General features: G+C 35.9%; 1 non-coding gene across 1 annotated transcript; it reads right to left on the bottom strand.

Annotated features, from left to right (window-relative positions):
• Positions 1-10,940: 10,940 nt before the first annotated feature.
• TRNAR-UCU (transfer RNA arginine (anticodon UCU)) lies at positions 10,941-11,013 on the bottom strand. The gene has a single exon. It is a non-coding gene; the product is annotated as a tRNA-Arg (tRNA).
• Positions 11,014-12,427: the final 1,414 nt, after the last annotated feature.

Below are 12,427 nucleotides of genomic sequence, written 5' to 3'. Positions count from 1 at the left end.
TGCAGACGTCAGCATTACCCCCCTCGGAACCAATCCGGGACAGGTAAGCCAAGAAAGCAATTACAGGTCCCGTCAGCTGACAGCAGCGAAGGTGACAGGGACCATTGGATAATACGATTTCACCTCTCTAATAAGCCTAAAACGAACCGTCTCTCTCCCGTGGCATCCGCCATTCCTCACCACATCAACTCGGCCGAAATTTGGATTTCCCGCCCAATTTGCAGCCCGAAATCCTGATTGGTCAGGGAGGATTTGCACGCGTCACGCTCCCATTGGTGGAGGCGCTGATGACGTGCAACGCTCTGATTGGATGACACACCGGGGTCTTCACGTGAGGTATGTTGACAGCCGGACTGGATGCCAACTGACAGGTTTATACGCTTTTCATATCCGCGATGCGATTTATCCGCGATTGCACTATGCTCACTGTTTATCATTTTCTTCTTCTTCTTCTTCTTCTTCTTCTCCTTCTCCTCCTCCTCCTCCTCCTCCTCCTCCTCCTCCTCCTCCTCCTCCTCCTCCTTCTTCTTCTTCTTCTTCTTCTCCTCCTCCTCCTCCTCCTCCTCCTCCTCCTCCTCCTCCTCCTCCTCCTTCTTCTTCTTCTTCTTCTTCTTCTTCTTCTACTTCTTCTTCTTCTATTTAGTTTATCTCTCCTGACACGAATGACAGTTCCACGAAAATTACGACCCATTTAAAACTTGCAAAGATCATTTAGTATTTCCTTGTGTTTTATTGAGGCTAATTAACATTTTCATAAGGTAATCACTCTGCTCTAACGATGATATAAACTTCTATGACAAGTTCTTAAAAGCCAAAAGCACAACCACCATTTTAATCCATATCTAAAGGTAGAAAGACATGATTTTCTTCCATTTTACTTTTTCATTTTCAATGATTATTGATCTTTTTATCATTCAAAATATTGGGTTATTCATATTATTATCATTATTACTAATCCTAAAGCCACAACTTAGTTGGAAATGCAAGATGCTATAAGCCCAAGGGCTCCAACAGGGAAAAATAACCCAGAGGGAAAAAGAAATGAGGAAATAAATAAATTACAAAAGAAATAACGAATAACAAATATAAAATATCTTAAAATCAGTAACAACGTTAAAATAGAATACAGGTATACGAGGAAGATATAAAAAAAAACGACAATTAACATTTATTACTAGCTAAGCTAAAACCCTAGTTGGAAAACGAAGATGCTATAAGCCCAGGGTTCCAAGTGGGAAAACAGCCCAGTGAGGAAAGGAAATAGATAAACAATATGAGAAGTAACAAATGATAGCTAGAACAGGCACTCAGTATAGCGCATACCTTCAACTATATCATGCGGTATAATAATAATAATAATAATAATAATAATAATAATAATAATAATAATAATAATAATAATCTTTATTTCAGCAAAAGCCATATACAGTTATAATAGGGGTACAGTGATCCTACACTTTTGACATCGGTAAAAAAAGATGAGATACTGAGTTCTAAGGTCTGGGTAATAAAATAACAAGCATATCAGCAAACAAACAAAACATAGATAAAAAAAAATGGTGATGACAATGATAATTACGTTGGAACAAAAACTGCTTGGATAATGATAATACTCGGGTATTAAATTATGCACATTTTGCCACTAGTTTCATGCAAATCAGATAAAAATTGACCATGATATGGCAAAAATACGTTTTTGACCTTTTTGTGACCTTGGCCTTGATTTTCTACCCAAATTGTCCTTGGATCCAAACCAATCATCCCACCAAATTTCAAGAGATTCGGTCAAATAGTTTTTGAGTTATGTGAATCACAAACACAGACAGCCATACAAATATATACACGACTATCAAAGCACGCTCAATCTCGATAGTTCTTTTAGTGTCTGCAACCCAACTATCCTTAGGAGCTGAGGATATGAGGGAGTTGGGGGAGCTTATAGGTCTACCTGCTGGGTCATCAACAGCCATTGCCTGGCCCTCCCTGGTCCTAGCTTGGTTGGAGAGGAGGATTGGGTGCTAATCGTATGTATATAGGCTATGGTCAGTCTCTAGGGCATTGTTACTATCCCTTGGCTAAGCCATTCATGGGTAACCTTTAAACCTTTATGCGAATTACAAACACACAAACAGTCATACAGACATACACGCATATCAAAACATAACCTTCACAATGAAGTTTTCGAAGGTAGTTATAAATTTTGTGAAGATCAGCAGCAACACTTTTATGTTGAACAGGCTTACATGAGTCCTTTTATAATCTATATATCAAATATCTGTTTTAATGTTGTTAATGTTTTTAAAATATTTCATTTTAACTTTCATTACTTCTTATATCGTTTATTTATTTCCTTATTACTTTCCTCACTGGGTTATTTTTCCCTGCTGGAGCCCTGGGGCTTATAGCATCTTGCTTTTCCAACTAGGATTGTAGCTTAGCTAGTAATAATAATAATAATAATAATAATAATAATAATAATAATAATAAAATAGAATACGAGGAAAATAGAAACAAACAAACATGACGATAATAACGGCAAATCACAAAATCACTTCGACCTTCCACCCCATCTGCAATAACCAATCATCGTCAAACCTCATACTGAATTAATAACCTCGACACCACCAGCAATTCGTCCTCCCCCCCCCCCTCAGCCTCTCCGAAACAAGACATGACCCGGAATGACAACTCGTGATCCCTTATCACAGAGCAGGCGAACCCCAAAAGTGGACATTACCCACTCTTAATTAAATGCCGCTTCGGTATTCCGGATACAGTTGATTACAGCAATCAAAAGATTTCAAATTTACTTCAGGTAAATGAAATTATCCGATGGTCAGTTGTTATTTGGGGAAGGGGTTTGTAGAGACGGGGGAGGGGGTGTTAGAGAGGGAGTGGTTTTGGGTAGGGAGGGAGGAAGATAGGAAAGTAGGGAATTGCAGGGATATGAGATATAGAGCGGGGAGACTTTATGAGAATAAGGAGGGAAAGGGGGAGGGGGTTTAGAGAGGGAGGGAGGAAGACAGGAAAGTAGGGGATTGCAAGGATATGAGATATAGAGGGGGGAGGCTTTAGGAGAATAAGGAGGGAAAGGGGAGGGGGTTTAGAGAGGGAGTGGTTTGGGGGTAGGGAGAGAGGAAGATAGGAAAGTAAGGGATTGCAAGGATATGAGATACAGAGGAGGGAGACTTTAGGAGAGCAAAGAGGGAGAGGGGGAGGGGTTTTAGAGAGGGAATGGTTTGAGGTAGGGAGGGAGGAAGATAGGGTAGTAGGGGATTGCAGGGATATGAGTTATAGAGGGAAGGCTTTAGGAGAGTAAAGAGGGAGAGGAGAAGGGAGTTTAGAGAGGGAGTGGTTTAGAGTAGGGAGGGAGGAAGATAGGAAAGTAGGGGATTGCAGTTATATGAGTTACGGGGGGGGGGGGGTAAGTAGGTAGGTTATGGTGGGGAGGGAAAAAGAGAGTAGAAATGACAAGATCTCTCATTAGGTTTTTTGACGATCCTTGAAATTCACAAAGACCTGACGTCTCGTGGTTTTATATAATTTTTTTTTTGTCTATGATTCTTGTCAAAAGATCCTTGATGAAAATTTTGAAGTTCACAGAGAATTGACTGATTCTTGTCAAAGGATCCTTGGCATTCATTGTAAAATTCACAGAGAATTGGCTGATTCTTGTCAAAGGATCCTTGGCATTCATTGTAAAATTCACAGAGAATTGGCTGATTCTTGTCAAAGGATCCTTGGCATTCATTGTAAAATTCACAGAGAATTGACAGATTTTCGTCAAAAGATCCTTAATAATCCTCAACAAAATATCCTTGATAATCATTGTAAAATTCACAGAGAACTTACTGATTTTCGTCAAATGATCCTTGATAATCATTGTAAAATTCACAGAAAAATGACTGATTTTCGTTAAAAGATCCTTGATAAAAATTTTGAAATTCACAGAGAATTGACTGATTCTCGTCAAAAGATCCTTGATAATCATTGTGAAATTCACAGAGAATTGACAGATTCTCGTCAAAAGATCCTTAATAATCCTCAACAAAAGATCCTTAATAATCATTGTGAAATTCACAGAGAATTGACTAATTCTCGTCAAATGATCCTTGATAATCATTGTAAAATTCACAGAGCATTGACTGATTATCGTTAAAAGATCCTTGATAATCATTGTAAAATTCACAAAGAATCGACTGATTCTCTTCAAAAAATCCTTGATAATTCTCAACAAAGCATCCTTGATAATCATTGTGAAATTCACAGATAATTGACATATTTTTTTTTTCTCTAACTCTCGTGGAAAGGAAAATTTTTAATTTTTGCATTAGATATGGGATTTTGAATTAGATCTGGGAAAACTGCGGAAGGCCAACAGTACATTAAAGGATAATGATAATCCAGGTCTCCCTCTCATCCATTCTCTCTCCTTTTCCATGCCATTCCTATTCCCTAAAATCGAGAATTGAGTTCACAGAGAGTACAAAAATACCAACACCCCTTCATTTTCTTCCCAAGAACTTTAATATTTTACAATGGATCTTCCCATTCCAGTGAATATATCAATAACTAGAGTGGCCCTCATTAGAGCGCATACCTCCGCCACGGCCTTATTTCTCGACCTTTCGCTAGACCCTGACCTTGATCTTTGACCTGAACATGTATTAATTGGCGTAGATTTTCATACACTCAAATATGAACCCAGTTTGAAGTCTCTGTGACAACGATGTCCAAACTTAGGGCTTATTACGTGGATTGGACATTTTGCTTGACCATGACCTTAACCTTTGATCTTTACGTTCCAAAATTTAATCATTTCCAGCTTTTTACAAAACACGCATCTCTTTATTATTATTATTATTATTATTATTATTATTATTATTATTATTATTATTATTGTTGTTGTTGTTGTTGTTGTTGCAACCCAGTCTGCAACCCCTTGGCAAACAAGATTTCTACACTCCAATAGGCAAAGCAATTGAAAGAAGCACATTACTAAAAATGAATTGAGCTGTAATCAATTAATTCAATTTCTGATAAAATAAACAAAACAAAGTAAAATATATCTCCAGCACGTACCAATTACCACAAATGATCATAATAATTGTATCGCCAGTTTACAGAATTGTATCGATCAATCTTCATACCAAAGGCGATACACAGGTCAAAATTCCTTTTTAAGAATTTGGCAGGTGACTTTACATATTTATAAAGATTTCAAGTCCGGGTAAAAGAAGGGGGTTGGGTATATAGTTGACGACACAACCTAGTAAAATAAAGCTGATATTGAACGGAAGCGGCTCGATGGAAATAGTGACGCATCAAAATTAAAATCAAAATCCTTTCATGAAGATTGGTTCTGAAGGTAAATATATACAAAGTCTACTTTTACTGTTTGTATCAAAGCTAAACTGATATCATAGATAGAGATTTTCTTGAGGCAAATTACAAAAGCTAGTTAGGGTTAAATTGCCCATGACGTCGGACTTCAAATCGAGGGAACTGGCAAATTTCGAATTTAAGGCGATCAACAAAAACAAAATCCTACATCTGCAATATACCTAAGATATCCTCCAATAGGTTTAAAGGCCTCTCATGAATGACAGAGGTAAGGGACAGTGAAATTGCCCTAACAAGCAGGACAATGCCCTAGAGACTGACCATATATTATATGATCAATACCCAAGCCACCTCTTCCACCCAAGCTAGGATCAGGGAGTGCCAGGCAACGGCTGCTGATGACTCAGCAGATAGATCTATGGGCTCCCCAAAACCCCCACGGGAGTGTCAGGCAATGGCTGCTGATGACTCAGCAGATAGACCTATGGGCTCCCCAAACCCAGGACCACCCCCCCCCCCATCCTTAGCTCACAAGGATAATAAGGATGCAGAGACCAAAGGAACTAACGAGTCTAAGAGGGACTCGAACCCCCGGCTGGCGATCACCCAGCAGAGACGTTACCAATCAGGGCACAACAACCCTAAGATATAATTTCCTATCCAATGTAATTTCCATCCAGAGTCCACATTCGCGATTTCCTGGAACCTAAAGCCCCGTTCCAGCGAGTCACTGCGACAGAACGCTGGTTATTCCGTATGCAAATTCCAATCTTTCCGACGATTCGACAAGGCCCTGCTGAATTTTCCACACTCGAGATACGTGAGAATGTGAAATCTCACGTGCGATACTAATCATCACGTCTTTCGTCGTTGTCGGTACAGCAAATTGAGTATCTGTTTATCCATCTTTCTGTTTGGTAGTTTTTGCTGTTACATAGACCAGTAAGTTGTGTCATTTCCGTGTGCTGTGTCCTTCATGGTATTATCATGGAATATTCAGAAGTTCATGGTAGAATTATAGGATTTGCAAGGACTGTGTTTCTTTTTGAGATCAGATTCTAACACCAGAGTTCTTTTTTACAACATCTATTTGTAAATCACACTATTCTAATCGGTATTTATTAAAAGAAACGTTCAAATAGCTGACACATCTTTCCTTCATTTTCTTGTTTACTTCAGGCATGGGATGGTAGATGGGGATGGTTTGGACATGCTCTTCGCGCTCCCAAGAGAGATGAGTTCACCAAACTTTCAACTGGGCTCCACAAGGCACTAGAAGAGTTGGAAGACCCAGGCCTACATGGCTGATGACTATGAAGCGTGAAGTAGGAGATGATGAATGGAGAAGTATTGAATTAAAAGCTCAATATATTCTTCGCACCCCCCAAGAGAGATTAGTTCACCAAACGTTCAGCTGGGCTCCACAAGGCACTAGAAGAGTTGGCGGACCCAGGCCTACATGGCTGAGGACTATGAAGCGTGAAGTAGGAGATGATAAATGGAGAAGTATTGATCTAAAAGCTCAAGATAGAAGCGACTGTCAAAATCTAACATAGGCCCTTTGCGTCAATAGGGGTAGGAGGAGATGATGATGATTTTTCAAACTATAAGGACACACAAACTCACGTGCACGTCTTTACCACACCATAGTATCTATCTAAAGATTCCAATACTCACTAAATATTCATGAATCAATCCACAAGAATCTCAAGAAAACATGAATCTTGACTAACGTGAGCTAAAAATCATATTCTATAAGTAACCGTAATCAAACCTATAAACACGATTTACTTGAAAGATGAAAAATGCAAGACGCAATCATTGGAAAGATAATGTTAGCTTCTGCCTTTAACATCTACGATACACTTTGCTAGTTCAAATACCATCATCTTCGCTCTCGTGTATAATCAATGAGTATGAGAGAATTGCTATCTCATACTAATCATGACTCTTTACGTTATCAGTAACTTGACTGATATGCGATTTGATAAGATATTGGTACAGCCAAGATTATCTTTTTCTTTTCTTATGTTACCACTGCGCTTATAGTTACTTAAAAAAAAAAAAAATCTTTTTCTATATTTTCTTAACTTACCAATACGCTTTAAACAAGTCCAGAGATTACAGTTACTTTTAAAAAAAAAAAAAATTTGTATCTTTTCTTAAGTTATCACTACGCTTTGAACAAGTACATTGAGTATAAGGTTACTTTTTTTCAAAAAGATTTTTTCTTTTTCTGTATTTCCTAACTTACCAATACGCTTTAGTAAAGTCCAGATATTATAGTTACTTAAAAAAAAAAAAAAAATCTTGTTCTATATTTTCTTAACTTACCAATACGTTTTAGTAAAGTCCAGAGATTATAGTTACTTTTTTCAAAAAAACATTAATTTTTTTATCTATTCTCAAGTTACCACTACGCTTTAAAAAAGTACAGAGTATAAGGTTACCTTTTTTCTGAAGAAAAATATTTTTTTCTATCCTTTCCTAATTTTACAACTACGCTTTAGTAAGGTCCAGAGTATAAGGCTACTGTTTTCATAAGAAAAAAAATTCCTCTTTCTATCTTTTATTTTGTTAACAACCAGGATTTAGTAGAGTCCAGAAAGTATAAGGTTACCTTAAAGAAAAAAAACAAAAAAACTTTCTTATGTTATCACTACGTTTTAAACTCCAGGGATGATAAGGTTAACCTTTTTCAAAAACTAAAATCCACCATACAATACGGATGTAACGAAAACATAAGTGGAAAATTTTAAAATTTTCAAAAAAGTGTGATCCTGTTTATGAGGTCACCCAGAAAAGGCATCAAGTGGAAACCTTATATGATGATAAATACATCATTGTCTTTATAAACTTTACAGATAAACAATTGAATACAGGAACAATTCATTTAGAAAAGAGATGACCAAAGTTAAACAGCATCTCTCAATTAAGTAATTTTGGAATGATTTCAGACTATTATTAATTACTGACTGACAGCTTGGATATAGACCCTTTTGATAGACTTTTGTTTTATAAAATTCACTGTATTGATGTGTAATGCTGCCTTTACAAAACACAACATTGATGTGAACTGTTGCCTTTACAATACCGAACATTGATGTGCAATATTGCCTTTACTAAACCGAACATTGATGTGTAATATTGCCTTTACAAAACACAACATTGATGTGAACTGTTGCCTTTACAAAACCGAACATTGATGTGCAATATGGCCTTTACTAAACCGAACAATGATGTGTAATATTGCCTTTACAAAACACAACATTGAGGTGAAATGTTGCCTTTACAAAACAGAACATTGATGTGCAATGTTGCCTTTACAAAGCACAACATTGATGTGAACTGTTGCCTTTACTAAACCGAACATTGATGTGTAATGTTGCCTTTACAAAACACAACATTGATGTGAACTGTTGCCTTTACAAAACCGAACATTGATGTGCAATATTGCCTTTACTAAACCGAACATTGATGTGTAATGTTGCCTTTACAAAACACAAAATTGAGGTGAAATGTTGCCTTTACAAAACAGAACATTGATGTGCAATGTTGCCTTTACAAAGCACAACATTGATGTGAACTGTTGCCTTTACTAAACCAAACATTGATGTGTAATGTTGCCTTTACAAAACACAACATTGAGGTCAAATGTTGCCTTTACAAAACAGAACATTAAGGTGAAATACTGCCTTTACAAAACAGAACATTGAGGTGAAATGTTGCCTTTAAAAACCACAACATTGAGGAGAAATGTTGCCTTTACAAAACAGAACATTGAGGTGAAATGTTGCCTTTTAAAAACACAACATTGAGGTGAAATGTTGCCTTTACAAAACACAACATTGAGGTGAAATGTTGCCTTTACAAAACACAACATTGATGTGCAATGTTGCCTTTTAAAAACACAACATTGATGTGAACTGTTGCCTTTACAAAACGAACATTGCTGTGCAATGTTGCCTTTACTAAACCGAACATTGACATGCAATGTTGCCTTTACAAAACACAACATTGAGGTGAAATGTTGCCTTTACAAAACACAACATTGAGGAGAAATGTTGCCTTTACAAAACACAACATTGAGGTGAAATGTTGCCTTTACAAAACACAACATTAACGTGAAATGTTGCCTTTACAAAACAGAACATTGATGTGCAATGTTGCCTTTACAAAGCACAACAATGATGTGAACTGTTGCCTTTACTAAACCGAACATTGATGTGTAATGTTGCCTTTACAAAACACAACATTGAGGAGAAATGTTGCCTTTACAAAACAGAACATTGAGGTGAAATGTTGCCTTTAAAAAACACAACATTGAGGTGAAATGTTGCCTTTACAAAACAGAACATTGAGGTGAAATGTTACCTTTTAAAAACACAACATTGAGGTGAAATGTTGCCTTTACAAAACACAACATTGAGGTGAAATGTTGCCTTTACAAAACACAACATTGATGTGCAATGTTGCCTTTTAAAAACACAACATTGATGTGAACTGTTGCCTTTACAAAACGAACATTGCTGTGCAATGTTGCATTTACTAAACCGAACATTGACATGCAATGTTGCCTTTACAAAACAGAACATTGAGGTGAAATGTTGCCTTTACAAAACACAACATTGAGGTGAAATGTTGCCTTTACAAAACACAACATTGAGGTGAAATGTTGCCTTTACAAAACCGAACATTGATGTGCAATGTTGCCTTTACAAAACAGAACACTGATGTGCAATGTTGCCTTTACAAAGCAAAACATCGATATGCAATTTTGCATTTACAAAACAGAACATTGATGTGTAATATCGTCTATGATTAATTTTTCCAATAAGAATACCCACACTCTACATAAAAGTTTTACTAAATCATCTTTAGGTTATTGAATCAGCTGTTACAGCCACACCAAAACATGAACAGGTTATTGAATCATCTATAGACTATTGAATCATCAGTTTGACCTACACGCTAAAGCGTCTACAAGTCACAAAACCAGTCATTTTAGGTTATTGAATCACCTGTTTCACCTACACTCCCAAAACATCTTACAGGGCATTGAATCATCTATAAGTTATTGAACCAGCTGTTTCAGCTACACTCCCAAAACATCTTACAAGGCATTGAATCATCTGTAAGTTATTGAATCAGCTGTTTCACCTACACTCCCAAAACATCTTACAAGGCATTGAATCATCTGTAAGTTATTGAATCAGCTGTTTTAGCCACACCAAAACCTGTACAGGTAATGAATCAGCTGTTTCAACTCACACCAAAACATGTACAGGTTATTGAATCAGCTGTTTCAGCTACACACCAAAACATCGCACGGGCCATTGAATCATCTATAGGTTATTGAATCATCAGTTTCAGCTACAAGGTCAAGCGCAGATTGTAGCTATATACAGCTAGTTTTTCGTCTTAGTGGGTTGGTAACTGTGACTATAAAATCAGCAGTTAATATGCTTACCCACAATTAACATGAATGATTTATTTTATAGAGCATTGAATCAGCTGTTTCATCCACAGTTCAAGCGCAGATTAATTGATGCTTCATCTTCTTCTCGGCGGGTTGGTAACTGTGACCATAAAGTCAGCATCCTCAGCGGGATTCGAACCCGCGGCCTCTGGATTAGAAGTCCAGCGCGCTATCCACTGCGCCATGAGGACAGATGAGAGGGAGGCTGCGTGCAGACGATTTAACATCTTTAACTAGGATGCTAATCAACAGTTTTGAAATATTATGAGTTAATATTAAGATGTTAATGATCTCTTAATCAGTTGGTTTTTAAATGTTATGAGTTAATGATTTTATCTACGTTTGTTAACTGTTACGCTAATGTTTATTATTATATTTATTTCCTTGCCTAAATGTGATAAATGCGAGATGAATAGCAAGGAAAATAACATAGAGAACAAATATAGATATGAAAACAAATGAATTTAAACTCCTATATATCTATTAAAAACTAAAGTAATGATATATGACATATTGAAAGTCTTATTACTTTGAAACTTTAAAGTTACTATTACAAAATCGTTTGTATCCAATACCAAACTCTACATCGTAAACCGAAATATTTCATGAAAATTGTTAGAAAATTAAGAAAAAAGATCTTTCATAGTAAAGACATATCACGATTGTTTTAACGTAGTGATAACGTAATAAAATATATATATATATATATATATATATATATATATATATATATATATATATATATATATATATATATATATATATATATATATATATATATATATATATATATATATATATATATATATATATATAAAGGCAGCTTATAACTAGTTGAATCAGTAGAACTTCAAAAGTTCAAAGTTGGAGCAAATATTTCTATGTTGACCAGGCTGACATGAGTCTTTTTATAGTTTATATATGACATATCTGTTTCTGACGTTGTTATTAGTTTATATAGGACATATCTGTTTTAAACGTTGTTACTGTTTTTAGAATTATTCTCATCATTTATTTATTTCTTTATTTCATTTCTTCACTGGGCTATTTTTCCCTATTGGAGCCCTTGGACTTATAGGATCTTGCTTTTCCAACTAGGGTTGTAGCTTGGCTAGTAATAATGATAATAATAATAATAATAATAATACACTGTTAAAAAACTGCACTAAAAAAACCATAAAAATCCTGGATATAATGTTGCCAGACATTTCTCGTTTTATAAACAGATATATTGACGTAAAGCAGTGATATTACGGTTACCAACCCGTAAAAGATAATAACAAAGATAGGCAACATTGCACATTAATGTTGTGTTTTGTATAGACAACACTGCACGTCACTATTGCATTCAGTAAAGGCAACATTGCATATCAATGTTTCGTTTTGTAAAGGCAACATTGCACATTAATGTTGTGTTTTGTAAAGGCAACATTGCCCATTAATGTTGTGTTATGTAAAGGCAACATTGCACATCAAAGTTGTGATTTGTAAAGCAAAACATTGCACATTAATGTTGTGTTTTGTAAAGACAACATTGCACTTCAATGTTCCGTTTTGTAAAGGCAATATTGCACATCAATGTTATATTTTGTAAAGGCAACATTG

This window comes from Palaemon carinicauda, chromosome 20 (assembly GCF_036898095.1).
Source record: "Palaemon carinicauda isolate YSFRI2023 chromosome 20, ASM3689809v2, whole genome shotgun sequence".
Taxonomy (NCBI): Eukaryota; Metazoa; Arthropoda; class Malacostraca; order Decapoda; family Palaemonidae; genus Palaemon; species Palaemon carinicauda.
Note: the sequence above shows the minus strand (reverse complement) of the source record. Positions and strands in the feature narration are given on the sequence as shown.